We start from the raw sequence: 25543 nt of genomic DNA, 5'->3' as shown, positions 1-25543 counted from the left end.
AACGGCAGATTTTTGATGAAATTGTGACCGCGCGCCTTAGGGATTTTTCAGAAAAATATTTTTCCGCAGGTGAAGTAGTCGAGGGTTTATTTCTTGGCCTTTGATCAAAAGACTTCAGTTTCCACCGCCAAACCTTTCAGGGAAGAGTTTGCAACAGTTTGGCACCATTTTTGAGCAAAGTGGATAACGGACGATTTTTGATGAAAGTGTGACCGCGCGCCTTAGTGATTTTTCAGAAAAATCATTTTCTGCAGGTGAAGTAGTCGAGGGTTGATTTCTTGGCCTATGATGAAAAGACTTCCGTTTCCACCGCCAAACCTTTCAGGGGAGAGTTTGCAACAGTTTGGCACCATTTTTGAACAAAGTGGAAAACGGCCGATTTTTGATGAAATTGTGACCGCGCGGCTTAGGGATTTTTTCAGAATTTTTTTTTTTCACAGGTGAAGTAGTCGAGGGCTGATTTCTTGGCCTATGATCAAAAGACTTCCGTTTCCACCGCCAAACCTTTCAGGGGAGAGTTTGCAACAGGTTGGCACCATTTTTGAGCAAAGTGGAAAACGGCTGATTTTTGATGAAATTGTGACCGCGCTCCTTTGTGATTTTTCAGAAAAATCATTTTCCGCAGGTGAAGTAGTCGAGGGTTGATTGTCTTATGGTCTAAAGACTTCCGTTTCCACTGCCAAATCTTTCAGGGGAGAGTTTGCAACAGTTTGGCACCATTTTTGAGCAAAGTTGAAAACGGACAATTTTTGATGAAATTGTGATTTTTCCTCCTTAGTGATTTTTCAGAAAAATCATTTTCCGCAGGTGAAATAGTCGAGGGTTGATTAATTGTCCTATGGTCAAAAGACTTCCGTTTCCACTGCCAAACCTTTCAGGGGAGAGTTTGCAACAGTTTGGCACCATTTTTGAGCAAAGTGGAAAACGGCTGATTTTTGATGAAATTGTGACCGCGCGGCTTAGGGATTTTTTCAGAATTTTTTTTTTTGACAGGTGAAGTAGTCGAGGGCTGATTTCTTGGCACATGATCAAAAGACTTCCGTTTCCACCGCCAAACCTTTCAGGGGAGAGTTTGCAACAGTTTGGCACCATTTTTCAGCAAAGTGGAAAACGGCTGATTTTTGATGAAATTGTGACCGCGCGCCTTAGTGATTTTTCAGAAAAATCATTTTCCACAGGTGAAGTAGTCAAGGGTTGATTTCTTGGCCTATGATCAAAAGACTTCCGTTTCCACCGCCAAACCTTTCAGGGGAGAGTTTGCAACAGTTTGGCACCATTTTTGAGCAAAGTGGAAAACGGCCGATTTTTGATGAAATTGTGACCGCGCGCCTTAGGGATTTTTCAGAAAAATCGTTTTTCGCAGGTGAAGTAGTTGAGGGCTGATTTCTTGGCCTATGATCAAAAGCCTTCCGTGTCCACCGCCAAACCTTTCAGGGGAGAGTTTGCAACAGTTTGGCACCATTTTTGAGCAAATTGGAAAACGGACGATTTTTGATGAAAGTGTAACCGCGCGCCTTAGTGATTTTTCACAAAAATCATTTTCCGCAGGTGAAGTAGTCGAGGGTTGATTAATTGTCCTATGGTCAAAAGACTTCTGTTTCTACCGCCAAACTTTTCAGGGGAGAATTTGCAACCGTTTGGCACCATTTTTGAGCAAAGTGGAAAACGGCCGATTTTTGATGAAATTGTGATCGCGCGGCTTAGGGATTTTTTCAGAATTTTTTTTTTCACAGGTGAAGTAGTCTAGGGCTGATTTCTTCGCCTATTATCAAAAGACTTCCGTTTCCACCGCCAAACCTTTCAGGGGAGAATTTGCAACAGTTTAGCACCATTTTTGAGCAAAGTGGGAAACGGCAGATTTTTGATGAAATTGTGACCGCGCGCCTTAGGGATTTTTCAGAAAAATATTTTTCCGCAGGTGAAGTAGTCGAGGGTTTATTTCTTGGCCTTTGATCAAAAGACTTCAGTTTCCACCGCCAAACCTTTCAGGGAAGAGTTTGCAACAGTTTGGCACCATTTTTGAGCAAAGTGGATAACGGACGATTTTTGATGAAAGTGTGACCGCGCGCCTTAGTGATTTTTCAGAAAAATAATTTTCTGCAGGTGAAGTAGTCGAGGGTTGATTTCTTGGCCTATGATGAAAAGACTTCCGTTTCCACCGCCAAACCTTTCAGGGGAGAGTTTGCAACAGTTTGGCACCATTTTTGAACAAAGTGGAAAACGGCCGATTTTTGATGAAATTGTGACCGCGCGGCTTAGGGATTTTTTCAGAATTTTTTTTTTTCACAGGTGAAGTAGTCGAGGGCTGATTTCTTGGCCTATGATCAAAAGACTTCCGTTTCCACCGCCAAACCTTTCAGGGGAGAGTTTGCAACAGGTTGGCACCATTTTTGAGCAAAGTGGAAAACGGCTGATTTTTGATGAAATTGTGACCGCGCTCCTTTGTGATTTTTCAGAAAAATACTTTTCCGCAGGTGAAGTAGTCGAGGTTTGATTAATTGTCCTATGGTCAAAAGACTTCCGTTTCCACCGCCAAACCTTTCAGGGGAGAGTTTGTAACAGTTTGGCACCATTTTTGAGCAAAGTGGAAAACGGCCGATTTTTGATGAAATTGTGACCGCGAGCCTTAGGGATTTTTCAGAAAAATCGTTTTTCGCAGGTGAAGTAGTTGAGGGCTGATTTCTTGGCCTATGATCAAAAGCCTTCCGTGTCCACCGCCAAACCTTTCAGGGGAGAGTTTGCAACAGTTTGGCACCATTTTTGAGCAAATTGGAAAACGGACGATTTTTGATGAAAGTGTAACCGCGCGCCTTAGTGATTTTTCACAAAAATCATTTTCCGCAGGTGAAGTAGTCGAGGGTTGATTAATTGTCCTATGGTCAAAAGACTTCCGTTTCTACCGCCAAACTTTTCAGGGGAGAATTTGCAACCGTTTGGCACCATTTTTGAGCAAAGTGGAAAACGGCCGATTTTTGATGAAATTGTGACCGCGCGGATTAGGGATTTTTTCAGAATTTTTTTTTTCACAGGTGAAGTAGTCTAGGGCTGATTTCTTCGCCTATTATCAAAAGACTTCCGTTTCCACCGCCAAACCTTTCAGGGGAGAGTTTGCAACAGTTTAGCACCATTTTTGAGCAAAGTGGGAAACGGCAGATTTTTGATGAAATTGTGACCGCGCGCCTTAGGGATTTTTCAGAAAAATATTTTTCCGCAGGTGAAGTAGTCGAGGGTTTATTTCTTGGCCTATGATCAAAAGACTTCAGTTTCCACCGCCAAACCTTTCAGGGAAGAGTTTGCAACAGTTTGGCACCATTTTTGAGCAAAGTGGATAACGGACGATTTTTGATGAAAGTGTGACCGCGCGCCTTAGTGATTTTTCAGAAAAATCATTTTCTGCAGGTGAAGTAGTCGAGGGTTGATTTCTTGGCCTATGATGAAAAGACTTCCGTTTCCACCGCCAAACCTTTCAGGGGAGAGTTTGCAACAGTTTGGCACCATTTTTGAACAAAGTGGAAAACGGCCGATTTTTGATGAAATTGTGACCGCGCGGCTTAGGGATTTTTTCAGAATTTTTTTTTTTCACAGGTGAAGTAGTCGAGGGCTGATTTCTTGGCCTATGATCAAAAGACTTCCGTTTCCACCGCCAAACCTTTCAGGGGAGAGTTTGCAACAGGTTGGCACCATTTTTGAGCAAAGTGGAAAACGGCTGATTTTTGATGAAATTGTGACCGCGCTCCTTTGTGATTTTTCAGAAAAATCCTTTTCCGCAGGTGAAGTAGTCGAGGTTTGATTAATTGTCCTATGGTCAAAGGACTTCCGTTTCCACCGCCAAACCTTTCAGGGGAGAGTTTGTAACAGTTTGGCACCATTTTTGAGCAAAGTGGAAAACGGCCGATTTTTGATGAAATTGTGACCGCGAGCCTTAGGGATTTTTCAGAAAAATCGTTTTTCGGAGGTGAAGTAGTTGAGGGCTGATTTCTTGGCCTATGATCAAAAGCCTTCCGTGTCCACCGCCAAACCTTTCAGGGGAGAGTTTGCAACAGTTTGGCACCATTTCTGAGCAAATTGGAAAACGGACGATTTTTGATGAAATTGTGACCGCGCGCCTTAGTGATTTTTCAAAAAAATCTTTTTCCACAGATGAAGTAGTCGAGGGCTGATTTCTTGGCCTATGATCAAAAGCCTTCCGTATTCCCCACCAAACCTTTCAGGGAAGAGTTTGCAACAGTTTGGCACCTTTTGTGAGCAAAGTCCCAAACGGACGATTTTTGATGAAATTGTGACCGCGCGCCTTAGGGATTTTTTCAGAATTTTTTTTTTCACAGGTGAAGTAGTCGAGGGTTGATTTCTTGGCCTATGATCAAAAGACTTCCGTTTCCACCGCCAAACCTTTCAGGGGAGAGTTTACAACAGTTTGGCACCATTTTTGAGCAAAGTGTAAAATGGCTGATCTTTGATGAAATTGTTACCGTGCGCCTTAGGGATTTTTTCAGAATTTTTTTTTCCGCAGGTGAAGTAGTCGAGCGCTGATTACTTGGCCTATGATCAAAAGACTTCCGTTTCCACCGCCAAACCATTCAGGGGAGAGTTTGCAACAGTTTGGCACCACTTTTGGGCAAAGTGGAAAACGGCCGATTTTTGATGAAATTGTGAGCACGCGCCTTAGTGATTTTTCAGAAAAATCATTTTTCGCAGGTGAAGTAGTCGAGGGCTGATTTCTTGGCCTATGATCAAAAGACTTCCGTTTCCACCGCCAAACCTTTCAGGGGAGAGTTTGCAACAGTTTGGCACCATTTTTGAGCAAAGTGGAAAACGGCTGATTTTTGATGAAATTGTGACTGCGCTCCTTAGTGATTTTTCAGAAAAATCATTTTCCGCAGGTGAAGTAGTCGAGGTTTGATTAATTGTCCTATAGTCAAAAGACTTCCGTTTCCACCGCCAAACCTTTCAGGGGCGAGTTTGTAACAGTTTGGCACCATTTTTGAGCAAAGTGGAAAACGGCCGATTTTTGATGAAATTGTGACCGCGAGCCTTAGGGATTTTTCAGAAAAATCGTTTTTCGCAGGTGAAGTAGTTGAGGGCTGATTTCTTGGCCTATGATCAAAAGCCTTCCGTGTCCACCGCCAAACCTTTCAGGGGAGAGTTTGCAACAGTTTGGCACCATTTCTGAGCAAATTGGAAAACGGACGATTTTTGATGAAAGTGTGACCGCGCGCCTTAGTGATTTTTCAGAAAAATCATTTTCCGCAGGTGAAGTAGTCGAGGGTTGATTAATTGTCCTATGATCAAAAGACTTCAGTTTCCACCGCCAAACCTTTCAGGGAAGAGTTTGCAACAGTTTGGCACCATTTTTGAGCAAAGTGGAAAACGGACGATTTTTGATGAAAGTGTGACCGCGCGCCTTAGTGATTTTTCAGAAAAATCATTTTCTGCAGGTGAAGTAGTCCAGGGTTGATTTCTTGGCCTATGATCAAAAGACTTCCGTTTCCACCGCCAAACCTTTCAGGGGAGAGTTTGCAACAGTTTGGCACCATTTTTGAGCAAAGTGGAAAACGGCTGATTTTTGATGAAATTGTGACTGCGCTCCTTAGTGATTTTTCAGAAAAATCATTTTCCGCAGGTGAAGTAGTCGAGGTTTGATTAATTGTCCTATAGTCAAAAGACTTCCGTTTCCACCGCCAAACCTTTCAGGGGCGAGTTTGTAACAGTTTGGCACCATTTTTGAGCAAAGTGGAAAACTGCCGATTTTTGATGAAATTGTGACCGCGAGCCTTAGGGATTTTTCAGAAAAATCGTTTTTCGCAGGTGAAGTAGTTGAGGGCTGATTTCTTGGCCTATGATCAAAAGAATTCCGTTTCCACCACCAAACTTTTCAGGGGAGAGTTTGCAACCGTTTGGCACCATTTTTGAGCAAAGTGGAAAACGGCCGATTTTTGATGAAATTGTGACCGCGCGGCTTAGGGATTTTTTCAGAATTTTTTTTTCACAGGTGAAGTAGTCTAGGGCTGATTTCTTCGCCTATTATCAAAAGATTTCCGTTTCCACCGCCAAACCTTTCAGGGGAGAGTTTGCAACAGTTTGGCACCATTTTTGAGCAAAGTGGAAAACGGCTGATTTTTGATGAAATTGTGACCGCGCGCCTTAGTGATTTTTCAGAAAAATCATTTTCCACAGGTGAAGTAGTCAAGGGTTGATTTCTTGGCCTATGATCAAAAGACTTCCGTTTCCACTGCCAAACCTTTCAGGGGAGAGTTTGCAACAGTTTGGCACCATTTTTGAACAAAGTGGAAAACGGCCGATTTTTGATGAAATTGTGACCGCGCGGCTTAGGGATTTTTTCAGAAAAATCGTTTTTCGCAGGTGAAGTAGTTGAGGGCTGATTTCTTGGCCTATGATCAAAAGCCTTCCGTGTCCACCGCCAAACCTTTCAGGGGAGAGTTTGCAACAGTTTGGCACCATTTCTGAGCAAATTGGAAAACGGACGATTTTTGATGAAATTGTGACCGCGCGCCTTAGTGATTTTTCAAAAAAATCTTTTTCCACAGATGAAGTAGTCGAGGGCTGATTTCTTGGCCTATGATCAAAAGCCTTCCGTATTCCCCACCAAACCTTTCAGGGAAGAGTTTGCAACAGTTTGGCACCTTTTGTGAGCAAAGTCCCAAACGGACGATTTTTGATGAAATTGTGACCGCGCGCCTTAGGGATTTTTTCAGAATTTTTTTTTTCACAGGTGAAGTAGTCGAGGGTTGATTTCTTGGCCTATGATCAAAAGACTTCCGTTTCCACCGCCAAACCTTTCAGGGGAGAGTTTGCAACAGTTTGGCACCATTTTTGAGCAAAGTGTAAAATGGCTGATTTTTGATGAAATTGTGACCGTGCGCCTTAGGGATTTTTTCAGAATTTTTTTTTCCGCAGGTGAAGTAGTCGAGCGCTGATTACTTGGCCTATGATCAAAAGACTTCCGTTTCCACCGCCAAACCATTCAGGGGAGAGTTTGCAACAGTTTGGCACCACTTTTGGGCAAAGTGGAAAACGGCCGATTTTTGATGAAATTGTGAGCACGCGCCTTAGTGATTTTTCAGAAAAATCATTTTTCGCAGGTGAAGTAGTCGAGGGCTGATTTCTTGGCCTATGATCAAAAGACTTCCGTTTCCACTGCCAAACCTTTCAGGGGAGAGTTTGAAACAATTTGGCACTATCTTTGAGCAAAGTGGAAAACGGCCGATTTTTTATGAAATTGTGACCGCGCGCCTTAGTGATATTTTAGAAAAATCATTTTCCGCAGGTGAAGTAGTCGAGGGTTTATTTCTTGGCCTATGATCAAAAGACTTCCGTTTCCACCGCCAAACCTTTCAGGGGAGAGTTTGCAACAGTTTGGCACCATTTTTGAGCAAAGTGGAAAACGGCTGATTTTTTGATGAAATTGTGACTGCGCTCCTTAGTGATTTTTCAGAAAAATCATTTTCCGCAGGTGAAGTAGTCGAGGTTTGATTAACTGTCCTATAGTCAAAAGACTTCCGTTTCCACCGCCAAACCTTTCAGGGGCGAGTTTGTAACAGTTTGGCACCATTTTTGAGCAAAGTGGAAAACGGCCGATTTTTGATGAAATTGTGACCGCGAGCCTTAGGGATTTTTCAGAAAAATCGTTTTTCGCAGGTGAAGTAGTTGAGGGCTGATTTCTTGGCCTATGATCAAAAGCCTTCCGTGTCCACCGCCAAACCTTTCAGGGGAGAGTTTGCAACAGTTTGGCACCATTTCTGAGCAAATTGGAAAACGGACGATTTTTGATGAAAGTGTGACCGCGCGCCTTAGTGATTTTTCAGAAAAATCATTTTCCGCAGGTGAAGTAGTCGAGGGTTGATTAATTGTCCTATGATCAAAAGACTTCCGTTTCCACCGCCAAACCTTTCAGGGGCGAGTTTGTAACAGTTTGGCACCATTTTTGAGCAAAGTGGAAAACTGCCGATTTTTGATGAAATTGTGACCGCGAGCCTTAGGGATTTTTCAGAAAAATCGTTTTTCGCAGGTGAAGTAGTTGAGGGCTGATTTCTTGGCCTATGATCAAAAGAATTCCGTTTCCACCACCAAACTTTTCAGGGGAGAGTTTGCAACCGTTTGGCACCATTTTTGAGCAAAGTGGAAAATGGCCGATTTTTGATGAAATTGTGACCGCGCGGCTTAGGGATTTTTTCAGAATTTTTTTTTCACAGGTGAAGTAGTCTAGGGCTGATTTCTTCGCCTATTATCAAAAGACTTCCGTTTCCACCGCCAAACCTTTCAGGGGAGAGTTTGCAACAGTTTGGCACCATTTTTGAGCAAAGTGGAAAACGGCCGATTTTTGATGAAATTGTGACCGCGCGCCTTAGTGATTTTTCAAAAAAATCTTTTCCACAGATGAAGTAGTCGAGGGCTGATTTCTTGGCCTATGATCAAAAGCCTTCCGTATTCCCCACCAAACCTTTCAGGGAAGAGTTTGCAACAGTTTGGCACCTTTTGTGAGCAAAGTCCCAAACAGACGATTTTTGATGAAATTGTGACCGCGCGCCTTAGGGATTTTTTCAGAATTTTTTTTTTCACAGGTGAAGTAGTCGAGGGTTGATTTCTTGGCCTATGATCAAAAGACTTCCGTTTCCACCGCCAAACCATTCAGGGGAGAGTTTGCAACAGTTTGGCACCACTTTTGGGCAAAGTGGGAAAACGGCCGATTTTTGATGAAATTGTGAGCACGCGCCTTAGGGATTTTTCAGAAAAATCATTTTTCGCAGGTGAAGTAGTCGAGGGCTGATTTCTTGGCCTATGATCCAAAGTTTTCCGTTTCCACCGCGAACCCTTTCAGGGGAGAGTTTGCAAAAGTTTGGCACCATTTTTGAGCAAAGTGGAAAACGGACAATTTTTGATGAAATTGTGATTTTTCCTCCTTAGTGATTTTTCAGAAAAATCATTTTCCGCAGGTGAAGTAGTCGAGGGTTGATTAATTGTCCTATGGTCAAAAGACTTCCGTTTCCACTGCCAAACCTTTCAGGGGAGAGTTTGCAACAGTTTGGCACCATTTTTGAACAAAGTGGAAAACGGCCGATTTTTGATGAAATTGTGACCGCGCGGCTTAGGGATTTTTTCAGAATTTTTTTTTTTGACAGGTGAAGTAGTCGAGGGCTGATTTCTTGGACTATGATCAAAAGACTTCCGTTTCCACCGCCAAACCTTTCAGGGGAGAGTTTGCAACAGTTTGGCACGATTTTTGAACAAAGTGGAAAACGGCCGATTTTTGATGAAATTGTGACCGCACTCCTTAGTGATTTTTCAGAAAAATCATTTTCCGCAGGTGAAGTAGTCGAGGGTTGATTAATTGTCCTATGGTCAAAAGACTTCCGTTTCCACTGCCAAACCTTTCAGGGGAGAGTTTGCAACAGTTTGGCACCATTTTTGAACAAAGTGGAAAACGGCCGATTTTTGATGAAATTGTGACCGCGCGGCTTACGGATTTTTTCAGAATTTTTTTTTTCACAGGTGAAGTAGTCGAGGGCTGATTTCTTGGCACATGATCAAAAGACTTCCGTTTCCACCGCCAAACCTTTCAGGGGAGAGTTTGCAACAGTTTGGCACCATTTTTGAGCAAAGTGGAAAACGGCTGATTTTTGATGAAATTGTGACCGCGCGCCTTAGTGATTTTTCAGAAAAATCATTTTCCACAGGTGAAGTAGTCAAGGGTTGATTTCTTGGCCTATGATCAAAAGACTTCCGTTTCCACCGCCAAACCTTTCAGGGGAGAGTTTGCAACAGTTTGGCACCATTTTTGAGCAACATGGAAAACGGCCGATTTTTGATGAAATTGTGACCGCGCGCCTTAGGGATTTTTCAGAAAAATCGGTTTTCGCAGGTGAAGTAGTTGAGGGCTGATTTCTTGGCCTATGATCAAAAACCTTCCGTGTCCACCGCCAAACCTTTCAGGGGAGAGTTTGCAACAGTTTGGCACCATTTTTGAGCAAATTGGAAAACGGACGATTTTTGATGAAAGTGTGACCGCGCGCCTTAGTGATTTTTCAGAAAAATCATTTTCCGCAGGTGAAGTAGTCGAGGGTTGATTAATTGTCCTATGGTCAAAAGACTTCCGTTTCCACTGCCAAACCTTTCAGGGGAGAGTTTGCAACAGTTTGGCACCATTTTTGAACAAAGTGGAAAACGGCCGATTTTTGATGAAATTGTGACCGCGCGGCTTAGGGATTTTTTCAGAATTTTTTTTTTTCACAGGTGAAGTAGTCGAGGGCTGATTTCTTGGCACATGATCAAAAGACTTCCGTTTCCACCGCCAAACCTTTCAGGGGAGAGTTTGCAACAGTTTGGCACCATTTTTGAGCAAAGTGGAAAACGGCTGATTTTTGATGAAATTGTGACCGCGCGCCTTAGGGATTTTTCAGAAAAATCATTTTCCACAGGTGAAGTAGTCAAGGGTTGATTTCTTGGCCTATGATCAAAAGACTTCCGTTTCCACCGCCAAACCTTTCAGGGGAGAGTTTGCAACAGTTTGGCACCATTTTTGAACAAAGTGGAAAACGGCCGATTTTTGATGAAATTGTGAACGCACTCCTTAGTGATTTTTCAGAAAAATCATTTTCCGCAGGTGAAGTAGTCGAGGGTTGATTAATTGTCCTATGGTCAAAAGACTTCCGTTTCCACTGCCAAACCTTTCAGGGGAGAGTTTGCAACAGTTTGGCACCATTTTTGAACAAAGTGGAAAACGGCCGATTTTTGATGAAATTGTGACCGCGCGGCTTAGGGATTTTTTCAGAATTTTTTTTTTTCACAGGTGAAGTAGTCGAGGGCTGATTTCTTGGCACATGATCAAAAGACTTCCGTTTCCACCGCCAAACCTTTCAGGGGAGAGTTTGCAACAGTTTGGCACCATTTTTGAGCAAAGTGGAAAACGGCTGATTTTTGATGAAATTGTGACCGCCCGCCTTAGTGATTTTTCAGAAAAATCATTTTCCACAGGTGAAGTAGTCAAGGGTTGATTTCTTGGCCTATGATCAAAAGACTTCCGTTTCCACCGCCAAACCTTTCAGGGGAGAGTTTGCAACAGTTTGGCACCATTTTTGAGCAACATGGAAAACGGCCGATTTTTGATGAAATTGTGACCGCGCGCCTTAGGGATTTTTCAGATAAATCATTTTCCGCAGGTGAAGTAGTCGAGGGTTGATTTCTTGGACTATGATCAAAAGACTTCCGTTTCCACCGCCAAACCTTTCAGGGGAGAGTTTGCAACAGTTTGGCACCATTTTTGAACAAAGTGGAAAACGGCCGATTTTTGATGAAATTGTGACCGCACTCCTTAGTGATTTTTCAGAAAAATCATTTTCCGCAGGTGAAGTAGTCGAGGGTTGATTAATTGTCCTATGGTCAAAAGACTTCCGTTTCCACTGCCAAACCTTTCAGGGGAGAGTTTGCAACAGTTTGGCACTATTTTTGAGCAAAGTGGAAAACGGCTGATTTTTGATGAAATTGTGACCGCGCGCCTTAGTGATTTTTCAGAAAAAATCATTTTCCACAGGTGAAGTAGTCAAGGGTTGATTTCTTGGCCTATGATCAAAAGACTTCCGTTTCCACCGCCAAACCTTTCAGGGAAGAGTTTGCAACAGTTTGGCACCATTTTTGAGCAAAGTGGAAAAGGGACAATTTTTGATGAAATTGTGACCGCGCTCCTTAGTGATTTTTCAGAAAAATCATTTTCCGCAGTTGAAGTAGTCGAGGGTTGATTAATTGTCCTATGGTCAAAAGACTTCCGTTTCCACTGCCAAACCTTTCAGGGGAGAGTTTGCAACAGTTTGGCACCATTTTTGAACAAAGTGGAAAACGGCCGATTTTTGATGAAATTGTGACATCGCGGCTTAGGGATTTTTTCAGAATTTTTTTTTTCACAGGTGAAGTAGTCTAGGGCTGATTTCTTCGCCTATTATCAAAAGACTTCCGTTTCCACCGCCAAACCTTTCAGGGGAGAGTTTCCAACGTTTGGCACCATTTTTGAGCAAAGTGGGAAACGGCCGATTTTTGATGAAATTGTGACCGCGCGCCTTAGGGATTTTTCAGAAAAATATTTTTCCTCAGGTGAAGTAGTCGAGCGCTGATTTCTTGGCCTATGATCAAAAGACTTCCGTTTCCACCGCCAAGCATTTCAGGGGAGAGTTTGCAACAATTTAGCACCATTTTTGAGCAAATTGGAAAACGGACGATTTTTGATGAAAGTGTGACCGCGCGCCTTAGTGATTTTTCAGAAAAATCATTTTCTGCAGGTGAAGTAGTCGAGGGTTGATTTCTTGGCCTATGATCAAAAGACTTCCGTTTCCACCGCCAAACTTTTCAGGGAAGAGTTTGCAACATTTTGGCACCATTTTTGAGCAAAGTGGAAAACGGACAATTTTTGATGAAATTGTGACCGCGCTCCTTAGTGATTTTTCAGAAAAATCATTTTCCGCAGCTGAAGTAGTCGAGGGTTGATTAATTGTCCTATGGTCAAAAGACTTCCGTTTCCACTGCCAAACCTTTCAGGGGAGAGTTTGCAACAGTTTGGCACCATTTTTGAACAAAGTGGAAAACGGCCGATTTTTGATGAAATTGTGACCGCGCGGCTTAGGAATTTTTTCAGAATTTTTTTTTTTGACAGGTGAAGTAGTCGAGGGCTGATTTCTTGGCACATGATCAAAAGACTTCCGTTTCCACCGCCAAACCTTTCAGGGGAGAGTTTGCAACAGTTTGGCACCATTTTTGAGCAAAGTGGAAAACGGCTGATTTTTGATGAAATTGTGACCGCGCGCCTTAGTGATTTTTCAGAAAAATCATTTTCCACAGGTGAAGTAGTCAAGGGTTGATTTCTTGGACTATGATCAAAAGACTTCCGTTTCCACCGCCAAACCTTTCAGGGGAGAGTTTGCAACAGTTTGGCACCATTTTTGAACAAAGTGGAAAACGGCCGATTTTTGATGAAATTGTGACCGCACTCCTTAGTGATTTTTCAGAAAAATCATTTTCCGCAGGTGAAGTAGTCGAGGGTTGATTAATTGTCCTATGGTCAAAAGACTTCCGTTTCCACTGCCAAACCTTTCAGGGGAGAGTTTGCAACAGTTTGGCACCATTTTTGAACAAAGTGGAAAACGGCCGATTTTTGATGAAATTGTGACCGCGCGGCTTAGGGATTTTTTCAGAATTTTTTTTTTTCACAGGTGAAGTAGTCGAGGGCTGATTTCTTGGCACATGATCAAAAGACTTCCGTTTCCACCGCCAAACCTTTCAGGGGAGAGTTTGCAACAGTTTGGCACCATTTTTGAGCAACATGGAAAACGGCCGATTTTTGATGAAATTGTGACCGCGCGCCTTAGGGATTTTTCAGAAAAATCGGTTTTCGCAGGTGAAGTAGTTGAGGGCTGATTTCTTGGCCTATGATCAAAAGCCTTCCGTGTCCACCGCCAAACCTTTCAGGGGAGAGTTTGCAACAGTTTGGCACCATTTTTGAGCAAAGTGGAAAACGGCTGATTTTTGATGAAATTGTGACCGCGCGCCTTAGTGATTTTTCAGAAAAATCATTTTCCGCAGGTGAAGTAGTCAAGGGTTGATTTCTTGGCCTATGATCAAAAGACTTCCGTTTCCACCGCCAAACCTTTCAGGGGAGAGTTTGCAACAGTTTGGCACCATTTTTGAGCAACATGGAAAACGGCCGATTTTTGATGAAATTGTGACCGCGCGCCTTAGGGATTTTTCAGAAAAATCGGTTTTCGCAGGTGAAGTAGTTGAGGGCTGATTTCTTGGCCTATGATCAAAAGCCTTCCGTGTCCACCGCCAAACCTTTCAGGGGAGAGTTTGCAACAGTTTGGCACCATTTTTGAGCAAAGTGGAAAACGGCCGATTTTTGATGAAATTGTGACCGTGCGCCTTAGGGATTTTTTCAGAATTTTTTTTTTTCACAGGTGAAGTAGTCGAGGGCTGATTTCTTGGCACATGATCAAAAGACTTCCGTTTCCACCGCCAAACCTTTCAGGGGAGAGTTTGCAACAGTTTGGCACCATTTTTGAGCAACATGGAAAACGGCCGATTTTTGATGAAATTGTGACCGCGCGCCTTAGGGATTTTTCAGAAAAATCATTTTCCGCAGGTGAAGTAGTCGAGGGTTGATTAATTGTCCTATGGTCAAAAGACTTCCGTTTCCACTGCCAAACCTTTCAGGGGAGAGTTTGCAACAGTTTGGCACCATTTTTGAACAAAGTGGAAAACGGCCGATTTTTGATGAAATTGTGACATCGCGGCTTAGGGATTTTTTGAGAATTTTTTTTTTCACAGGTGAAGTAGTCTAGGGCTGATTTCTTCGCCTATTATCAAAAGACTTCCGTTTCCACCGCCAAACCTTTCAGGGGAGAGTTTGCAACCGTTTGGCACCATTTTTGAGCAAAGTGGGAAACGGCCGATTTTTGATGAAATTGTGACCGCGCGCCTTAGTGATTTTTCAGAAAAATCATTTTCCACAGGTGAAGTAGTCAAGGGTTGATTTCTTGGCCTATGATCAAAAGACTTCCATTTCCACCGCCAAACCTTTCAGGGGAGAGTTTGCAACAGTTTGGCACCATTTTTGAACAAAGTGGAAAACGGCCGATTTTTGATGAAAGTGTGACCGCGCGCCTTAGGGATTTTTCAGAAAAATCATTTTCCGCAGGTGAAGTAGTCGAGGGTTGATTAATTGTCCTATGGTCAAAAGACTTCCGTTTCCACTGCCAAACCTTTCAGGGGAGAGTTTGCAACAATTTGGCACCGTTTTTGAACAAAGTGGAAAACGGCCGATTTTTGATGAAATTGTGACCGCGCGGCTTAGGGATTTTTTCAGAATTTTTTTTTTTCACAGGTGAAGTAGTCGAGGGCTGATTTCTTGGCACATGATCAAAAGACTTCCGTTTCCACCGCCAAACCTTTCAGGGGAGAGTTTGCAACAGTTTGGCACCATTTTTGAGCAAAGTGGAAAACGGCTGATTTTTGATGAAATTGTGACCGCGCGCCTTAGTGATTTTTCAGAAAAATCATTTTCCACAGGTGAAGTAGTCAAGGGTTGATTTCTTGGCCTATGATCAAAAGACTTCCGTTTCCACCGCCAAACCTTTCAGGGGAGAGTTTGCAACAGTTTGGCACCATTTTTGAGCAACATGGAAAACGGCCGATTTTTGATGAAATTGTGACCGCGCGCCTTAGGGATTTTTCAGAAAAATCGGTTTTCGCAGGTGAAGTAGTTGAGGGCTGATTTCTTGGCCTATGATCAAAAGCCTTCCGTGTCCACCGCCAAACCTTTCAGGGGAGAGTTTGCAACAGTTTGGCACCATTTTTGAGCAAATTGGAAAACGGACGATTTTTGATGAAAGTGTGACCGCGCGCCTTAGTGATTTTTCAGAAAAATCATTTTCCGCAGGTGAAGTAGTCGAGGGTTGATTAATTGTCCTATGGTCAAAAGACTTCCGTTTCCACTGCCAAACCTTTCAGGGGAGAGTTTGCAACAGTTTGGCACCATTTTTGAACAAAGTGGAAAACGGCCGATTTTTGATGAAATTGTGACCGCGCGGCTTAGGGATTTTTTCAGAATTTTTTTTTTTCACAGGTGAAGTAGTCGAGGGCTGATTTCTTGGCACATGATCAAAAGACTTCCGTTTCCACCGCCAAACCTTTCAGGGGAGAGTTTGCAACCGTTTGGCACCATTTTTGAGCAAAGTGGGAAACGGCCGATTTTTGATGAAATTGTGACCGCGCGCCTTAGGGATTTTTCAGAAAAATCATTTTCCGCAGGTGAAGTAGTCGAGGGTTGATTAATTGTCCTATGGTCAAAAGACTTCCGTTTCCACTGCCAAACCTTTCAGGGGAGAGTTTGCAACAGTTTGGCACCATTTTTGAACAAAGTGGAAAACGGCCGATTTTTGATGAAATTGTGACATCGCGGCTTAGGGATTTTTTCAGAATTTTTTTTTTCACAGGTGAAGTAGTCTAGGGCTGATTTCTTCGCCTATTATCAAAAGACTTCCGTTTCCACCGCCAAACCTTTCAGGGGAGAGTTTGCAACCGTTTGGCACCATTTTTGAGCAAAGTGGGAAACGGCCGATTTTTGATGAAATTGTGACCGCGCGCCTTAGGGATTTTTCAGAAAAATCATTTTCCACAGGTGAAGTAGTCAAGGGTTGATTTCTTGGCCTATGATCAAAAGACTTCCGTTTCCACCGCCAAACCTTTCAGGGGAGAGTTTGCAACAGTTTGGCACCATTTTTGAACAAAGTGGAAAACGGCCGATTTTTGATGAAAGTGTGACCGCGCGCCTTAGGGATTTTTCAGAAAAATCATTTTCCGCAGGTGAAGTAGTCGAGGGTTGATTAATTGTCCTATGGTCAAAAGACTTCTGTTTCCACTGCCAAACCTTTCAGGGGAGAGTTTGCAACAGTTTGGCACCATTTTTGAACAAAGTGGAAAACGGCCGATTTTTGATGAAATTGTGACCGCGCGGCTTAGGGATTTTTTCAGAATTTTTTTTTTTCACAGGTGAAGTAGTCGAGGGCTGATTTCTTGGCACATGATCAAAAGACTTCCGTTTCCACCGCCAAACCTTTCAGGGGAGAGTTTGCAACAGTTTGGCACCATTTTTGAGCAAAGTGGAAAACGGCTGATTTTTGATGAAATTGTGACCGCGCGCCTTAGTGATTTTTCAGAAAAATCATTTTCCACAGGTGAAGTAGTTGAGGGCTGATTTCTTGGCCTATGATCAAAAGCCTTCCGTGTCCACCGCCAAACCTTTCAGGGGAGAGTTTGCAACAGTTTGGCACCATTTTTGAGCAAATTGGAAAACGGACGATTTTTGATGAAAGTGTGACCGCGCGCCTTAGTGATTTTTCAGAAAAATCATTTTCCGCAGGTGAAGTAGTCGAGGGTTGATTAATTGTCCTATGGTCAAAAGACTTCCGTTTCCACTGCCAAACCTTTCAGGGGAGAGTTTGCAACAGTTTGGCACCATTTTTGAACAAAGTGGAAAACGGCCGATTTTTGATGAAATTGTGACCGCGCGGCTTAGGGATTTTTTCAGAATTTTTTTTTTCACAGGTGAAGTAGTCGAGGGCTGATTTCTTGGCACATGATCAAAAGACTTCCGTTTCCACCGCCAAACCTTTCAGGGGAGAGTTTGCAACAGTTTGGCACCATTTTTGAGCAAAGTGGAAAACGGCTGATTTTTGATGAAATTGTGACCGCGCGCCTTAGTGATTTTTCAGAAAAATCATTTTCCACAGGTGAAGTAGTCAAGGGTTGATTTCTTCGCCTATTATCAAAAGACTTCCGTTTCCACCGCCAAACCTTTCAGGGGAGAGTTTGCAACCGTTTGGCACCATTTTTGAGCAAAGTGGGAAACGGCCGATTTTTTATGAAATTGTGACCGCGCGCCTTAGGGATTTTTCAGAAAAATATTTTTCCTCAGGTGAAGTAGTCGAGCGCTGATTTCTTGGCCTATGATCAAAAGACTTCCGTTTCCACCGCCAAGCATTTCAGGGGAGAGTTTGCAACAATTTGGCACCATTGTTGAGCAAATTGGAAAACGGACGATTTTTGATGAAAGTGTGACCGCGCGCCTTAGTGATTTTTCAGAAAAATCATTTTCTGCAGGTGAAGTAGTCGAGGGTTGATTTCTTGGCCTATGATCAAAAGACTTCCGTTTCCACCGCCAAACCTTTCAGGGAAGAGTTTGCAACATTTTGGCACCATTTTTGAGCAAAGTGGAAAACGGACAATTTTTGATGAAATTTTGACCGCGCTCCTTAGTGATTTTTCAGAAAAATCATTTTCCGCAGGTGAAGTAGTCGAGGGTTGATTAATTGTCCTATGGTCAAAAGACTTCCGTTTCCACCGCCAAACCTTTCAGGGGAGAGTTTGCAACAGTTTGGCACCATTTTTGAGCAAAGTGGAAAACGGCTGATTTTTGATGAAATTGTGACCGCGCGCCTTAGTGATTTTTCAGAAAAATCATTTTCCGCAGGTGAAGTAGTCAAGGGTTGATTTCTTGGCCTATGATCAAAAGACTTCCGTTTCCACCGCCAAGCATTTCAGGGGAGAGTTTGCAACAATTTGGCACCACTTTTGGGCAAAGTGGAAAACGGCCGATTTATGATGAAATTGTGACCGCGCGCCTTAGTGATTTTTCAGAAAAATCATTTTTCGCAGGTGACGTAGTCGAGGGCTGATTTCTTGGCCTATGATCAAAAGACTTCCGTTTCCACTGCCAAACCTTTCAGGGGAGAGTTTGCAACAATTTGGCACTATTTTTGAGCAAAGTGGAAAATGGCCGATTTTTGATGAAAGTGTGACCGTGCGCCATAATGATATTTCAGAAAAATCATTTTCCGCAGGTGAAGTAGTCGAGGGTTTATTTCTTGGCACATGATCAAAAGACTTCCGTTTCCACCGCCAAACCTTTCAGGGGAGAGTTTGCAACAGTTTGGCACCATTTTTGAGCAAAGTGGAAAACGGCTGATTTTTGATGAAATTGTGACCGCGCGCCTTAGTGATTTTTCAGAAAAATCATTTTCCACAGGTGAAGTAGTTGAGGGCTGATTTCTTGGCCTATGATCAAAAGCCTTCCGTGTCCACCGCCAAACCTTTCAGGGGAGAGTTTGCAACAGTTTGGCACCATTTTTGAGCAAATTGGAAAACGGACGATTTTTGATGAAAGTGTGACCGCGCGCCTTAGTGATTTTTCAGAAAAATCATTTTCCGCAGGTGAAGTAGTCGAGGGTTGATTAATTGTCCTATGGTCAAAAGACTTCCGTTTCCACTGCCAAACCTTTCAGGGGAGAGTTTGCAACAGTTTGGCACCATTTTTGAACAAAGTGGAAAACGGCCGATTTTTGATGAAATTGTGACCGCGCGGCTTAGGGATTTTTTCAGAATTTTTTTTTTCACAGGTGAAGTAGTCGAGGGCTGATTTCTTGGCACATGATCAAAAGACTTCCGTTTCCACCGCCAAACCTTTCAGGGGAGAGTTTGCAACAGTTTGGCACCATTTTTGAGCAAAGTGGAAAACGGCTGATTTTTGATGAAATTGTGACCGCGCGCCTTAGTGATTTTTCAGAAAAATCATTTTCCACAGGTGAAGTAGTCAAGGGTTGATTTCTTGGCCTATGATCAAAAGACTTCCGTTTCCACCGCCAAACCTTTCAGGGAAGAGTTTGCAACAGTTTGGCACCATTTTTGAGCAAAGTGGAAAAGGGACAATTTTTGATGAAATTGTGACCGCGCTCCTTAGTGATTTTTCAGAAAAATATTTTTCCACAGGTGAAGTAGTCGAGTGTTGATTAATTGTCCTATGGTCAAAAGACTTCCATTTCCATTGCCAAACCTTTCAGGGGTGAGTTTGCAACAGTTTGGCACCATTTTTGAGCAAAGTGGAAAACGGCCGATTTTTGATGAAATTGTGACCGCGCGCCTTAGGGATTTTTTCAGAATTTTTTTTTTTCACAGGTGAAGTAGTCGAGGGCTGATTTCTTGGCACATGATCAAAAGACTTCCGTTTCCACCGCCAAATCTTTCAGGGGAGAGTTTGCAACAGTTTGGCACCATTTTTGAGCATAGTGGAAAACGGCTGATTTTTGATGAAATTGTGACCGAGAGCCTTAGGGATTTTTCAGAAAAATCATTTTCCGCAGCTGAAGTAGTCGAGGGTTGATTAATTGTCCTATGGTCAAAAGACTTCCGTTTCCACTGCCAAACCTTTCAGGGGAGAGTTTGCAACAGTTTGGCACCATTTTTGAACAAAGTGGAAAACGGCCGATTTTTGATGAAATTGTGACATCGCGGCTTAGGGATTTTTTCAGAATTTTTTTTTCCACAGGTGAAGTAGTCTAGGGCTGATTTCTTCGCCTATTATCAAAAGACTTCCGTTTCCACCGCCAAACCTTTCAGGGGAGAGTTTGCAACCGTTTGGCACCATTTTTGAGCAAAGTGGGAAACGGCCGATTTTTGATGAAATTGTGACCGCGCGCCTTAGGGATTTTTCAGAAAAATATTTTTCCTCAGGTGAAGTAGTCGAGCGCTGATTTCTTGGCCTATGATCAAAAGACTTCCGTTTCCACCGCCAAGCATTTCAGGGGAGAGTTTGCAACAATTTGGCACCATTTTTGAGCAAATTGGAAAACGGACGATTTTTGATGAAAGTGTGACCGCGCGCCTTAGTGATTTTTCAGAAAAATCATTTTCTGCAGGTGAAGTAGTCGAGGGTTGATTTCTTGGCCTATGATCAAAAGACTTCCGTTTCCACCGCCAAACCTTTCAGGGAAGAGTTTGCAACATTTTGGCACCATTTTTGAGCAAAGTGGAAAACGGACAATTTTTGATGAAATTTTGACCGCGCTCCTTAGTGATTTTTCAGAAAAATCATTTTCCGCAGGTGAAGTAGTCGAGGGTTGATTAATTGTCCTATGGTCAAAAGACTTCCGTTTCCACTGCCAAACCTTTCAGGGGAGAGTTTGCAACAGTTTGGCACCATTTTTGAACAAAGTGGAAAACGGCCGATTTTTGATGAAATTGTGACATCGCGGCTTAGTGATTTTTCAGAAAAATATTTTTCCTCAGGTGAAGTAGTCTAGGGCTGATTTCTTGGCCTATGATCAAAAGACTTCCGTTTCCACCGCCAAACCTTTCAGGGAAGAGTTTGCAACAGTTTGGCACCATTTTTGAGCAAAGTGGAAAAGGGACAATTTTTGATGAAATTGTGACCGCGCTCCTTAGTGGTTTTTCAGAAAAATCATTTTCCGCGGGTGAAGTAGTCGAGGGTTGATTAATTGTCCTATGGTCAAAAGACTTCCGTTTCCACTACCAAACCTTTCAGGGGAGAGTTTGCAACAGTTTGGCACCATTTTTGAACAAAGTGGAAAACGGCCGATTTTTGATGAAATTGTGACCGCTTGGCTTAGGGATTTTTTCAGAATTTTTTTTTTTCACAGGTGAAGTAGTCGAGGGCTGATTTCTTGGCACATGATCAAAAGACTTCCGTTTCCACCGCCAAACCTTTCAGGGGAGAGTTTGCAACAGTTTGGCACCATTTTTGAGCAAAGTGGAAAACGGCTGATTTTTGATGAAATTGTGACCGCGCGCCTTAGTGATTTTTCAGAAAAATCATTTTCCACAGGTGAAGTAGTCAAGGGTTGATTTCTTGGCCTATGATGAAAAGACTTCCGTTTCCACCGCCAAACCTTTAAGGGGAGAGTTTGCAACAGTTTGGCACCATTTTTGAGCAAAGTGGAAAACGGCCGATTTTTGATGAAATTGCGACCGCGAGCCTTAGGGATTTTTCAGAAAAATCGTTTTTCGCAGGTGAAGTAGTTGAGGGCTGATTTCTTGGCCTATGATCAAAAGACTTCCGTTTCCACCGCCCAACCTTTCAGGGGAGAGTTTGCAACAGTTTGGCAACATTTTTGAGCAAAGTGGAAAACGGCCGATTTTTGATGAAATTGTGACCGTGCGCCTTAGGGATTTTTTCAGATTTTTTTTTTCCGCAGGTGAAGTAGTCGAGCGCTGATTACTTGGCCAATGATCAAAAGACTTCCGTTTCCACCGCCAAACCTTTCAGGGGAGAGTTTGCAACAGTTAGGCACCACTTTTGGGCAAAGTGGAAAACGGCCGATTTTTGATGAAATTGTGACCGCGCGCCTTAGTGAATTTTCAGAAAAATCATTTTTCGCAGGTGAAGTAGTCGAGGGCTGATTTCTTGGCCTATGATCAAAAGACTTCCGTTTCCATTGCCAAACCTTTCAGGGGTGAGTTTGCAACAGTTTGGCACCATTTTTGAGCAAAGTGGAAAACGGCCGATTTTGGATGAAATTGTGACCGCGTGGCTTAGGGATTTTTTCAGAATTTTTTTTTTTCACAGGTGAAGTAGTCGAGGGCTGATTTCTTGGCACATGATCAAAAGACTTCCGTTTCCACCGCCAAACCTTTCAGGGGAGAGTTTACAACAGTTTGGCACCATTTTTGAGCAAAGTGGAAAACGGCCGATTTTTGATGAAATTGTGACCTCGCGCCTTAGTGATTTTTCAGAAAAATCATTTTCCACAGGTGAAGTAGTCAAGGGTTGATTTCTTGGCCTATGATCAAAAGACTTCCGTTTCCACCGCCAAACCTTTCAGGGGAGAGTTTGCAACAGTTTGGCACAATTTTTGAGCAAAGTGGAAAACGGCCGATTTTTGATGAAATTGTTACGGAGAGCCTTAGGGATTTTTCAGAAAAATCGTTTTTCGCAGGTGAAGTAGTTGAGGGCTGATTTCTTGGCCTATGGTCAAAAGACTTCCGTTTCCACCGCCAAGCATTTCAGGGGAGAGTTTGCAACCGTTTGGCACCATTTTTGAGCAAAGTGGAAAACGTCCGATTTTTGATGAAATTGTGACCGCGCGCCTTAGGGATTTTTCAGAAAAATATTTTTCCGCAGGTGAAGTAGTCGAGGGCTGATTTCTTGGCCTATGATCAAAAGACTTCCGTTTCCACCGCCAAGCATTTCAGGGGAGAGTTTGCAACAGTTTGGCACCATTTTTGAGCAAAGTGGAAAACGGCCGATTTTTTATGAAATTGTGACCGCGTCCCTTAGGGATTTTTCAAAAAAATCTTTTTCCACAGATGAAGTAGTCGAGGGCTGATTTCTTGGCCTATGATCAAAAGCCTTCCGTATCCCCACCAAACCTTTCAGGGAAGAGTTTGCAACAGTTTGGCACCTTTTGTGAGCAAAGTCCCAAACGGACGATTTTTGATGAAATTGTGACCGCGCGCCTTAGTGATTTTTCAGAAAAATCATTTTCCGCAGGTGAAGTAGTCGAGGGTTGATTAATTGTCCTATGGTCAAAAGACTTCCGTTTCCACCGCCAAACCTTTCAGGGGAGAGTTTGCAACAGTTTGGCACCATTTTTGAGCAAAGTGGAATACGGCCGATTTTTTATGAAATTGTGACCGTGCGCCTTAGGGATTTTTTCAGATTTTTTTTTTCCGCAGGTGAAGTAGTCGAGCGCTGATTACTTGGCCTATGATCAAAAGACTTCCGTGTCCTCCGCCAAACCCTTCAGGGGAGAGTTTGCAACATTTTGGCACCATTTTTGAGCAAATTGGAAAACGGACGATTTTTGATGAAAGTGTGACCGCGCGCCTTAGTGATTTTTCAGAAAAATCATTTTCCGCAGGTGAAGTAGTCGAGGGTTGATTAATTGTCCTATGGTCAAAAGACTTCCGTTTCCACTGCCAAACCTTTCAGGGGAGAGTTTGCAACAGTTTGGCACCATTTTTGAGCAAAGTGGAAAACGGACAATTTTTGATGAAATTGTGACCGCGCTCCTTAGTGGTTTTTCAGAAAAATCATTTTCCGCAGGTGAAGTAGTCGAGGGTTGATTAATTGTCCTATGGTCAAAAGACTTCCGTTTCCACTACCAAACCTTTCATGGGAGAGTTTGCAACAGTTTGGCACCATTTTTGAACAAAGTGGAAAACGGCCGATTTTTGATGAAATTGTGACATCGCGGCTTAGGGATTTTTTCAGAATTTTTTATTTCACAGGTGAAGTAGTCTAGGGCTGATTTCTTCGCCTATTATCAAAATTCTTCCGTTTCCACCGCCAAACCTTTCAGGGGAGAGTTTGCAACAGTTTGGCACCATTTTTGAGCAAAGTGGGAAACGGCCGATTTTTGATGAAATTGTGACCGCGCGCCTTAGGGATTTTTCAGAAAAATATTTTTCCTCAGGTGAAGTAGTCGAGGGCTGATTTCTTGGCCTATGATCAAAAGACTTCCGTTTCCACCGCCAAGCATTTCAGGGGAGAGTTTGCAACAGTTTGGCACCACTTTTGGGCAAAGTGGAAAACGGCCGATTTTTGATGAAATTGTGACCGCGCGCCTTAGTGATTTTTCAGAAAAATCATTTTTCGCAGGTGAAGTAGTCGCTGGCTGATTTCTTGGCCTATGATCAAAAGACTTCCGTTTCCACTGCCAAACCTTTCAGGGGACAGTTTGCAACAATTTGGCACTATTTTTGAGCAAAGTGGAAAATGGCCGATTTTTGATGAAAGTGTGACCGCGCGCCTTAATGATATTTCAGAAAAATCATTTTCCGCAGGTGAAGTAGTCGAGGGTTTATTTCTTGGCCTATGATCAAAAGACTTCAGTTTCCACCGCCAAACCTTTCAGGGAAGAGTTTGCAACAATTTGGCACCATTTTTAAGCAAAGTGGAAAACAACCGATTTTTGATGAAAGTGTGACCGCGCGCCTTAGTGATTTTTCAGAAAAATCATTTTCTGCAGGTGAAGTAGTCGAGGGTTTATTTCTTGGCCTATGATCAAAAGACTTCCTTTTCCACCGCCAAACCTTTCAGGGGAGAGTTTGCAACAGTTTGTCACCATTTTTGAGCAAAGTGGAAAACGGCCGATTTTTTATGAAATTGTGACCGCGCTCCTTAGTGATTTTTCAGAAAAATCATTTTCCACAGGTGAAGTAGTCGAGGGTTGATTAATTGTCCTATGGTCAAAAGACTTCCGTTTCCACTGCCAAACTTTTCAGGGGAGAGTTTGCAACAGTTTGGCACCATTTTTGAACAAAGTGGAAAACAGCCGATTTTTGATGAAATTGTGACCGCACGGCTTAGGGATTTTTTCATAATTTTTTTTTTCACAGGTGAAGTAGTCGAGGGCTGATTTCTTGGCACATGATCAAAAGACTTCCGTTTCCACCGCCAAACCTTTCAGGGGAGAGTTTGCAACAGTTTGGCACCATTTTTGAGCAAAGTGGAAAACGGCTGATTTTTGATGAAATTGTGACCGCGCGCCTTAGTGATTTTTCAGAAAAATCATTTTCCACAGGTGAAGTAGTCAAGGGTTGATTTCTTGGCCTATGATCAAAAGACTTCCGTTTCCACCGCCAAACCTTTCAGGGGAGAGTTTGCAACAGTTTGGCACCATTTTTGAGCAAAGTGGAAAACGGCCGATTTTTGATGAAATTGCGACCGCGAGCCTTAGGGATTTTTCAGAAAAATCGTTTTTCGCAGGTGAAGTAGTTGAGGGCTGATTTCTTGGCCTATGATCAAAAGACTTCCGTTTCCACCGCCAAACCTTTCAGGGGAGAGTTTGCAACAGTTTGGCACCATTTTTGAGCAAAGTGGAAAACGGCCGATTTTTGATGAAATTGTGACCGTGCGCCTTAGGGATTTTTTCAGATTTTTTTTTTCCGCAGGTGAAGTAGTCGAGCGATGATTACTTGGCCAATGATCAAAAGACTTCCGTTTCCACCGCCAAACCTTTCAGGGGAGAGTTTGCAACAGTTAGGCACCACTTTTGGGCAAAGTGGAAAACGGCCGATTTTTGATGAAATTGTGACCGCGCGCCTTAGTGATTTTTCAGAAAAATCATTTTTCGCAGGTGAAGTAGTCGAGGGTTGATTCATTGTCCTATGGTCAAAAGACTTCCGTTTCCACTACCAAACCTTTCAGGGGAGAGTTTGCAACAGTTTGTCACCATTTTTGAGCAAAGTGGAA

This window comes from Podarcis pityusensis, assembly GCF_964106645.2.
Source record: "Podarcis pityusensis genome assembly, chromosome: 7".
Taxonomy (NCBI): Eukaryota; Metazoa; Chordata; class Lepidosauria; order Squamata; family Lacertidae; genus Podarcis; species Podarcis pityusensis.
This window is presented reverse-complemented; position numbering follows the sequence as displayed.